Raw genomic sequence first — 9,526 nt, 5'->3', positions numbered from 1 at the left:
ATTGAAGTCTATTCTCTTCTATTTTGAAATGATATCCTCTAAATTAAAAATTGGAGGCTGTCTCAAATCACAAGAAAATGAAACGTAGTATTTGAAAGCAAAAGTGTACATTATGGGATACAAATTTTATATTTACATTGTACACTATATTTCCAAAAGTATTCGCTTGTCTGGCTTCACACACACAAGAACTTGAGTGACATCACACTCTTAATCCATAAGGTTTAATATAATGTCGGGCCACCCTTTGCAGCTATAACATCCATCCATCCATCCATTTTCTAAGCCGCTTCTCCGTCAGGGTCGCGGGGGGATGCTGGAGCCTATCCCAGCGGTCTTCGGGCGGAAGGCAGGATACACCCTGGACAGGTCGCTAGTCCATCACAGGACAGACAGACAGACACAGACAGTCACTCACACACTTGCAGCTATAACAGCTTCGCCTTTTCTCTGCAGGCTTTCAACAAGGTTTATGAAACTTTCAACAAGGTTTATCAAGGTTTATGGGAATTTTGACCGTTCTCCCAGAAACGCATTTGTGAGGTCAGACACTGATGTTGGACGAGAAGGCCTGGCTCACAGTCTCCACTATAATTCATTCTGTCGGGTTGAGGTCAGGACTCTGCAGGCCAGTTAAGTTCTTCCACACCAGACCTACTCATCCATGTCTTTATAGACCTTGGTTTGTGCACTGGTGCGCAGTCGTGTTGGAACAGGAAGGGGCCGTCTCCAAATGGTTCCGCAAAGTTGGGAGCATGAAATTGTCCAAAATCTCTTTGTCTGCTGAAGCATTAAGAGTTCCTTTCACTGGAACAAAGGGTCTGAGCCCAACTCCTAAAAAACAACCCCATACCATAATCCCCCCTCCACCAAACTTTACACTTGGCACAGTGCAGTCAGACAAATAACGTTCTTGCAACAGCCAAACCCAGACTTGCCCATCGGATTGCCACACAAAGAAAAGGGATTCGTCACTCCAGAGAACATGTGTCCACTGCTCTAGAGTTCAGTGGTGGCACTTTACACCACTGCATTTGATACTTTGCATTTCACTCTGTGATGTAAGACCATGAAACTTTGTACCCACATCTTTCAGGCAGTATCAAGAACCTGCCAAGTATAATGAAATCCCTAAGATTAAATGACCCTTATTAATCCCACAACAGGGAAATTTCTGCATTTAACACATCCGTGAAGTGAAACACCACATACACACTAGTGAGCACACACACACTAGGGGGCAGTGAGCACAAATGCCCAGAGCGGTGGGCAGCCCGATCCGCAGCGCCCGGGGAGCAGTTGGGGGTTAGGTGTCTTGCTGAAGGACACCCCAGTCATGTGCGGGGATCAAACCGGCGGCCTTCCAGTCACGAGGCTGGATCCCTAACCTCCAGCCCACGACTGCCCCTATTGTCCCTAAATAGAACAATGTTGATGATGACAAACCAAGCTTTTCAGAAAAGTCCTTTTACCAATACCTTACACAAAACATTTTTGGTCTTTATTTAAGAAAAAGATGAAATGGTATGAGCATTGGTATGCAGGGGGGAATTCGTGAAGATATCCAAATATCCAGGGGGCAGTGGTGGGCTGGATGTTAGGTAACCATCCTTGTGACCAGAAGTTTGCTGGTTCAATTATCGATGCAGACAGACACTCAGCTGACAGTACATGACTGAAGTACTCTTGAACAAACCCCCTATTGCTCCCCAGGTGCTGTGGACAGGGCTGTCCACTGCTCTGGGCAGGTGTGGCCCCTAGTATGTGTGTGCATGTATGTGGGTGTTTCACTACACAAATGGGTCAAATGCAGAGGTCTAATTCCTCTCAAAACACAGTAGGCTACTGGTTCTGAATTCTAACCTATATAGAATGATTCAAATGATTCAAAAGGTGTATGTAATTCATAATTACTGACATCTGTAACTCCTAAATTCATTGCTGTAGGCTAAGTGGTTATATTTCCCTTAAGTGCACCAGTCAGCTTTAGATATAGTTAAAAACATAGGACACACATTTTTCAGTGTTTCTCTGTAGAGAATATGCCTAGCCTTATTTTCAAATGTAGTTTCATATAAAATGACACAAACCTTCACATTAATACAGCCCAAACCGCTTAGCGTACAGACTCCATTCAAACTGCGTTTCGAAGGTCCCCCACATTGTGACTTGTGCTGTGTATTTGTGGAGTTGATCGGATTGGTAGTTTTTAATAAAATTAAGTTTAAAAATTAAAAACCTCCCATAAGAATGAACGGCCGAATGTTCAGAACCTCAGATTCTAACTGACATCGATGATGTCACAGCAGTCAGTCTCACAGACACAGCTGATCACGCAGGAAATCTGCTGTAAAATCCTTAAACTTTCACCTAGAAACTCCATTTTAGTTTTAAATGGTAGAGAAACTTGTCCTTTCTGAAACCTCAAAATATCTCATCATTTTATCAATTAGCTTTAGAGTTATGAGCGTTTGTTTGGCACTAGGTACAGAAAACTGTCCCATTCACTCCCATGTAAATTTCTCAAAATCAGATTCTGCTTATTTCAAGATTTTCTCTGTGTTTAACTTGTCTTAACTCATTTTCTTCTCAATACACACAACATTACACCAAAATAATCCTCAAGGGGTCTTATTTCACAGCATCTATCCAGTAAAGCGATAGAGTGAACATTTCCCGAGTTATGACTGTTTGTTCAGAGGGTGCAAATCAGACTCAAACAAGGCTTCTCCACTAAGAGCTGCATAATAACAGAGTGACAGTTCATTTGAATGACTCCCCCCCCCCCCAACCACACACACAAACAAACACACACACAAACAACACCTGAGGAGGTGTTGTTCACCTACAGAGAAGCACCCTTGCAGTTCCTTCAGGAAATGCACATCTAGTTGTTATTTAATATACATCCAGTGCATGTATCTACCTTAAATTTATACACACATACACACATACACACACGCACACACACACACACACAATGTCTTTTCACTTTGTACTTATAAATGTGAACCAAAAAGTAAGTATTTATTCACAAACATAAACAATTGACAGGGAAAACATTTTCAGACACTGTATTAAAATACATGTGTTAGGTTGTGTAAAGGTTACATGAAATTGAATCAAGCTCTAGATATAAATGCCCACAAAAAATGTTCATGAAAATTGCACCTGGCATCATTATAAAAGATGTTGCCATTGTTGGGAAAGATTTCATGCAAAAGGTAGCAATAATGGTGAATGAGCTTCCTTCTCAGGGATAGCATATATAAATAACAGGAATGGAAAAAGCTGCAGAGCCCTAGAAAAGACCTTAAATCATCCCTGACAGTATGACTGGGCCAATCATATGTAAGTGTATCATTCTTAGAACCACAACTAGTCGTTCCCATACAGTTGCACCACACAAGAGTTGCAGGTTGACCTGAAAGCAGCAGGAACAGAATAGTTTAGCAGAATAGAACAGAACAGAACAATAAGCAACGAACTGCACCACAATCCTCTTTGTATCATCCTGCATCCCTCGTAACGCTCCTTGGCTTAAAAAGAAGAACAGAGGTTCACATCTAAAAGTTGCACACAAGTATTTAGACAAATCAGTGCAATGTACTCTGATCAGATGAAATATAAAAAGGACTATAATCCCAAGAACCCCATCCTCACAGTAAAGTATGGAGGAGGGGGCATTATGATAGGGTGCTGCTTCTCTACAAACAGTACTGGGGAATTATACGTCATTGAAGGAAAAATAAGTAGAGTGATGTTCCAGGACAATTTAATCTTGCCAGCCAAGAAAATGGAGAACATTGATATTAAAACAACACAATGACCACAAACACACATTCATCTGAAAAAGAAGGTGAAGGTGCTTGCATGGCTTAGCCAATCTCCTGACTTGAATCTTATCGAAAATTTATGAAAAATTTATTTGAAATGTCAAATGGGTGCTCATAACCTTGTGGAAATTAAGATGAACTGCCAAAAGAAATGGACCAAAATTTTACCAGATTGCTGCAAAATATTATATATATATATATATATATATATATATATATTATAACTAACGTTATAAATTTATAGTCTAATTTGAATATATTTGTCCCTATCAATTTTGTTTTAAAAAAGGTATTTCTTTCTGCTTCAAAAGACACTGTGTGTAAATATAAGTTGAATATATTGCCGAAGTGAATTTTAATTCAGAAAATTAAAAGTTTAAATAAGTAAATCATGCCAGCCCTTTTTATATAGCTGTAGAACATTAACACAAAGTTCTTTTGGACTGTTTTCTTTTCAACACTTCACTGTTCATGCAACTAGAGTGTCTTTAGAAAGTTGATGCCTCTGTTGATCCTCAAAGGTCATGGAGCTCCTGCGCTTGCTAAATACTGCACTGTAGTGTGGCATTCTTGAAGTCTCAGTATTCTCCAACAACTTGTGCCTGCACAGTAACCCTTAATATTAATGGGCAAACTCAAGTGTGGACCAGCCAAAGAGAGGCGGTAGATATCACGATTGGCCCCTCCCAGTCCTGTCCATGTGTGTTTTTGTTTTGGTTTAGTCCAGCCCCTTGTTTTGTGACTCTGCCCCTGATTGTTTTCACCTGTCCCTCGTCTTCCCTGTGTATTTAAGCCCTGTATTTGCCCCTTGTTTTTGCTGGTCTTTGTTTGATGTTTGCGTTGTTTGAATCTCTGTCTGTGTTGTTGATTGTATTCTGGTTTGTCATGTCTGCACCCTGTTCTCTCCGTATTGGCTCAATGACCCTGGACCGTCACGACCCTGATTTTGGATTTGCCCTCCACCCCAATTCTTTATGTCTTGTAATCTTTTTTTTATTGTCCTTATGCAAATGGATTATCTTTTATGAATGTCAGTGATACCTCTGAGGACATTTTTCATAGTGAGGGACACTTTGAGATTCAAAGCAGGATTAAAACTTACAGCAGGATGCACAAAAATACAGTGGACCAAGTTCACACTAATAGATTTGACATACTTGGTGTTGGAGACTTTTATATAGTTTTCAGTTAAACATGCTTACTACCTTTTTCCCCCAACACCAAAAAAAGACTAACTCGCCCTCTGTGGCTGATTTGATTGGAAAATAAACAGAAGGGCAGTCTCTGAATTTTGCATAGTACTGTAGCTGAATAATATCATATCCCACTGCAAATCTAGAATCGAAAAGGTAGAGGAAAACAGTCTCACCTGTTGATGGCAATGGTTCCCAATGTGAGCATGCTTGCAGCACTGATGAGCAGATACAGCAGTGCTGTGAAGTTGCACCACACTACACCAAAGAGCCATTCCTGTTGTAAAGAGCTGGCAACCACAAATGGCAGAACCAATGCAGACAGCAGAAGGTTAAACAGTGTCATGCTGAAAACAAACTTTTTGCTCAGTGTCAGAAAGTAAGGCTTCCGGTAAAGGGTTAATACTACGAGCAGGTTGCTGAGACAAACTAATAGATGGCCAGAATCCTGGTGTTGCCGTCTCACACGTCTGTAGCATTCCCCAGCAGAACCTGCTATTATTCATTATTGGGAAGCTGAGTCATCCAAATGGTGACCGAGGCTGGAGATCCATGGCGTGGTCATCTCACACAGACCTGAGGAAAATAACGCTTAAGTTTTCCTGTGACTTTCCAATATCCCGGAGTAGCGATCAGTGAAGGTGGGGAGATCTGGGAACCACTTGTTATGCTGCAGCCTACATAACAAGTTGGAAAAAAATGTCTTCAGCATACACTAGCAGACTATAAGTGTACTTATAAGTGTAGGACTACTAAACTTGTAATCTAGGCATTTCAAGGTAAAAAAAAAAAGAAAACTTTTTTATATTGGTACGGTAAGATGGAGAAGTTCTCGGTCAAGTTTTCCCATCAGCAACAAAGTCAGCTAAGGATTTCTTAAAATGGCAGATCCAGGGTCATTTTTCTTCCCAGGATCCACAGAGCATGTGGAAGGGCATCAAGTGCATCACAAACTACACCACCAGAGATGCACAGTGCACTAGGGACCCCTCACTGCCCGATGCTCTCAATAAGTTCTATGCCCACTTTGAGGACCCAAACATACCCCCCAGCACCAGACTCACTCCACCAACTGGAGAACAGCCCCTCAGTGACCCAAACTGAGGTGATGAGGATCCTTAAGAAAATGAATCCCCGCAAAGCTGCTGGCCTGGATAACATTCAGGCGTGTGCTGAAGTGCAGTGCAGACCAACTCTCTGAGGTGCTGACAGACATTTTCAACTCCTCTTTAATCCAGGCAGTTGTCCCCACCTGCCTGAAGACTGCCACCGTCATCCCAGTCCCTAAGAGCTCCACAGTGACAGGACCGAATGACTATCGGCCAGTAGCCCTCACCCGATAGTCACAAAGTGCTTTGAAAGACTGGTTATGACCCACATCAAAGCCAACATTGACGTCACTGGGGATCCACATCAGTACGCATACCGGAAAAACTGATCCACAGAGGATGCCATCTCCTCTGTGGTCCACACTGCCCTCACCCACCTGGAGAATAAGGATTCTTACGTCCGTATGTTCTTTGCGGATTTCACATCTGCCTTTAACACCATGATTCCCCAGACCCTGGCTTACAAACTCCATACACTTGGACTGAGCACCTCTCTCTGTAATTGGGTCCTGGACTTCCTGATTAACAGGAAGTTAATGTGTTCATCTGTGCTGAAGGCTACTCCGTACGGAGGGAATTGAGGAAGAAACCTTGGGAGGAACGAGGCTCACCAGGGGGGACCCATCCTCCTCTGGTCAAACTACCTACAAGTGATTATACTACTAATATTAATAGCAGTAATATTGGTATTAGGAATATCTAGGAGTCTATGAGAACATCAGTGTAGGGTGGGCAGCTAGTCCAAGGCAGGTGGTGGTAGCTGGGCGTGGGCAGCTGGTCTGAAGTGGGTAGCAGGAGGGCTCAGCAGTCAGTCGTCCTTCAGTGTCCAGCCAGACATATGGGTGATTGTATACTCAGAAAAAAAGCAGGGAGAGGGAATTAGTTTTATTCTGTCTGTTTGTACATAAACAGGGAATGTAAACATTTACAGAGTGTGGCTAACGACTCCGGCAGATCTGACTATGACAGCTTAACTAACAGGAGAGAACCAGAAGGACACACAGACACGGCAGCACTCTGAAACAGTTCGGCATCCCTCCACTCCACCGTCCACAAACCTGAGTGACCGCATGCGAGCAGCGGGACAACAGCACCAGCGTCTCAATGACTGCTGGGATAGGCTCCAGCACCCCCTGTGACCCAGAAAGAAAAGTGGTTTAGAAAATATGTGTGTGTGTTTTCAGTACCCCAGATTGAGGTCCAATTGGGCATGCATATCCAGGTAAGTTTGATTGTTGGTTACACTTTGTGGTGATCTTTTTATATATTTGCATATTTTTAATTGTGTGTTTCTGGCACATCTTTAAATGCAGTGTCTTGTTCACACTGTCAGTTGGGCTTGTTTGGTGCGTCAGGTGCGTCAGATTCACAAACATTCTGACAATCACACTTTGAAAGTAGCTAAAAAGGAGCGGCTACTCTTTCTGGAAAAGTAGCTAAATTTTATGAGAGTAGCTACAAAGTAGCTAACTACTAATTTTTCAGTAGCTATCTCAACCTTGTGCATTTCCCAACAAGAGCAATTGGTTTAATAGGAAAAGGACATCCTTACACAGTCATTGCTTTCCTCTCAGCATTTCGTTCGAAGTTATGTAAGTGTATGGTGTTTTCAACATAAGATTGTGGTGTTCTGTACTAATTTCAGAACAGCGAGAGTTGCCATTTGGTGCTTTTGATTTGACAATGTTTACTAAGAATAAAAAGAAAATTCTATGCTTCTGATACAATTGTAGTAGATCTATTGTTAAGTTGCATAAATTTTCAATTTGGTTGCTTTATAAATGTAAAAGATCTAAGCCTACATAACTGGGGAGACTAATGAGTCATGTAATACTCAGCTTCTGTAAAGCAGTGGTTGTTTCTGCTTTCAAACGTTGACATACCGTTGAGGGTACCCAATCGTGGTCCTGGAGATCTGCAGCCCTACAGAGTTCAAATCCAACATGCCTGGCTCTATTATTCAGATGCCTGCTCCAGGCCTTTATTACCTGGATCAGGCATGTTAGTTTGGGTTGAAGCCAAGCTCCACAGGGTGGTTGATCTCCAGGACCTGGATTGGGCACCCCTATATACCCTGTATATCAGACACTTTAATAAGTACATTTATCTTGTAACCATATTTGTTGTCCATTTTATGAGGTCCACTTACCGTATAGATGCACTTAAGTAGTTCTTTCACTAAGGGCAATGAGAGGTTTCCAAGTCTATAATTAATCCAGTCTCTTGCTGCTAACCATGATATAGTGATTTCCTTCCTATGATACACAAACTAGCAGAGTGGCCTGAAAAGTGTAAACCTTTAAAGTGCTTGGTTAAAAGGCAGATTCCAGTCAGTAATACTCCCCAGCAGAGCAGACCAAGCAGAGTATTCAGATATTTTAATGGAAGAGGCCAGATTAGAGTGAGAGAAAATGTTTAAAGGGAATTTTCAATGGGAATTTTGATGATTTCATCACTACTGAGGAACTTGACATGAAAGTTAAGACTATCACTACTTTTTTTGATTAAGTTGCAGGGCACTGCTAATGAGGGGATTTTAATCAATGCAGTTACCAGTATCCCATGAGCATCCTGTGTAGGGAAAATAGTTCAACTGACTTGACCATTCAATTGACTATTGCTTTTTGGCTGCTAAAGCTGCGGAGCAGCCCTAAATACACATGCTAATGTGACACAAATTGACATGTGATGTGACATACATACAAATTCATGATGTTTTGCATGTTTGTTCACATTCACATTGTTTTTGACTGATTTTGAAAGCCTAGGCATTTTTTTCCACTCCAAATCACCTGATGGTTTACAATCAGTTAACATCATCAACGTACATTTTTCCTAACACCACCCTTTGTGCCCAATTTCTAGCTAACCCTATAACGGGCCCTGTAAAGCACTTAAAGAGGCAGTCTAGCTAAAATGAGAAATGTAACCATTGCTACTTCTGTGGTAAGCAGGCCTTTTTATTTCCTATAACAAGCCATAATAGTCTTGAGAGTGAGATTTCCTCTTAAGGCACTTTAAGGCAGATACATGAAGGTGGGCTCTTCGAATTGTCTGCCCCCACCCCACCCCTCCCAAGGTGGCTAATGCAGAAGGAAGCCAGTTAGATAACATTAATGCTAGGAAGCTGAAGATCTCTATTCAGCTTCGACATCATGGGGATTTCCTAATTGTTGGTTGATGTACTTGTTCAGTGTATGTGAGGTGTTGCATAAAAGGATCCATCAAAATGCTGAAACCGAAGACTGCAATGGTGCACTACATAATAGCACATAACACAGATATTAACGCCCCTGTAATTGTGCTCTCATCTGTTTGGCGTGACTCTAGTCTCCTCTTCAGTAACTAGAAAACTGTGTCCAAATTAATGTGTTGCGAACCATTGTAT

Source organism: Pygocentrus nattereri, chromosome 30, assembly GCF_015220715.1.
Source record: "Pygocentrus nattereri isolate fPygNat1 chromosome 30, fPygNat1.pri, whole genome shotgun sequence".
NCBI classification, from domain to species: domain Eukaryota; kingdom Metazoa; phylum Chordata; class Actinopteri; order Characiformes; family Serrasalmidae; genus Pygocentrus; species Pygocentrus nattereri.
The sequence above is the reverse complement of the archived record's forward strand: the minus strand, read 5'-3'. Positions refer to the sequence as shown.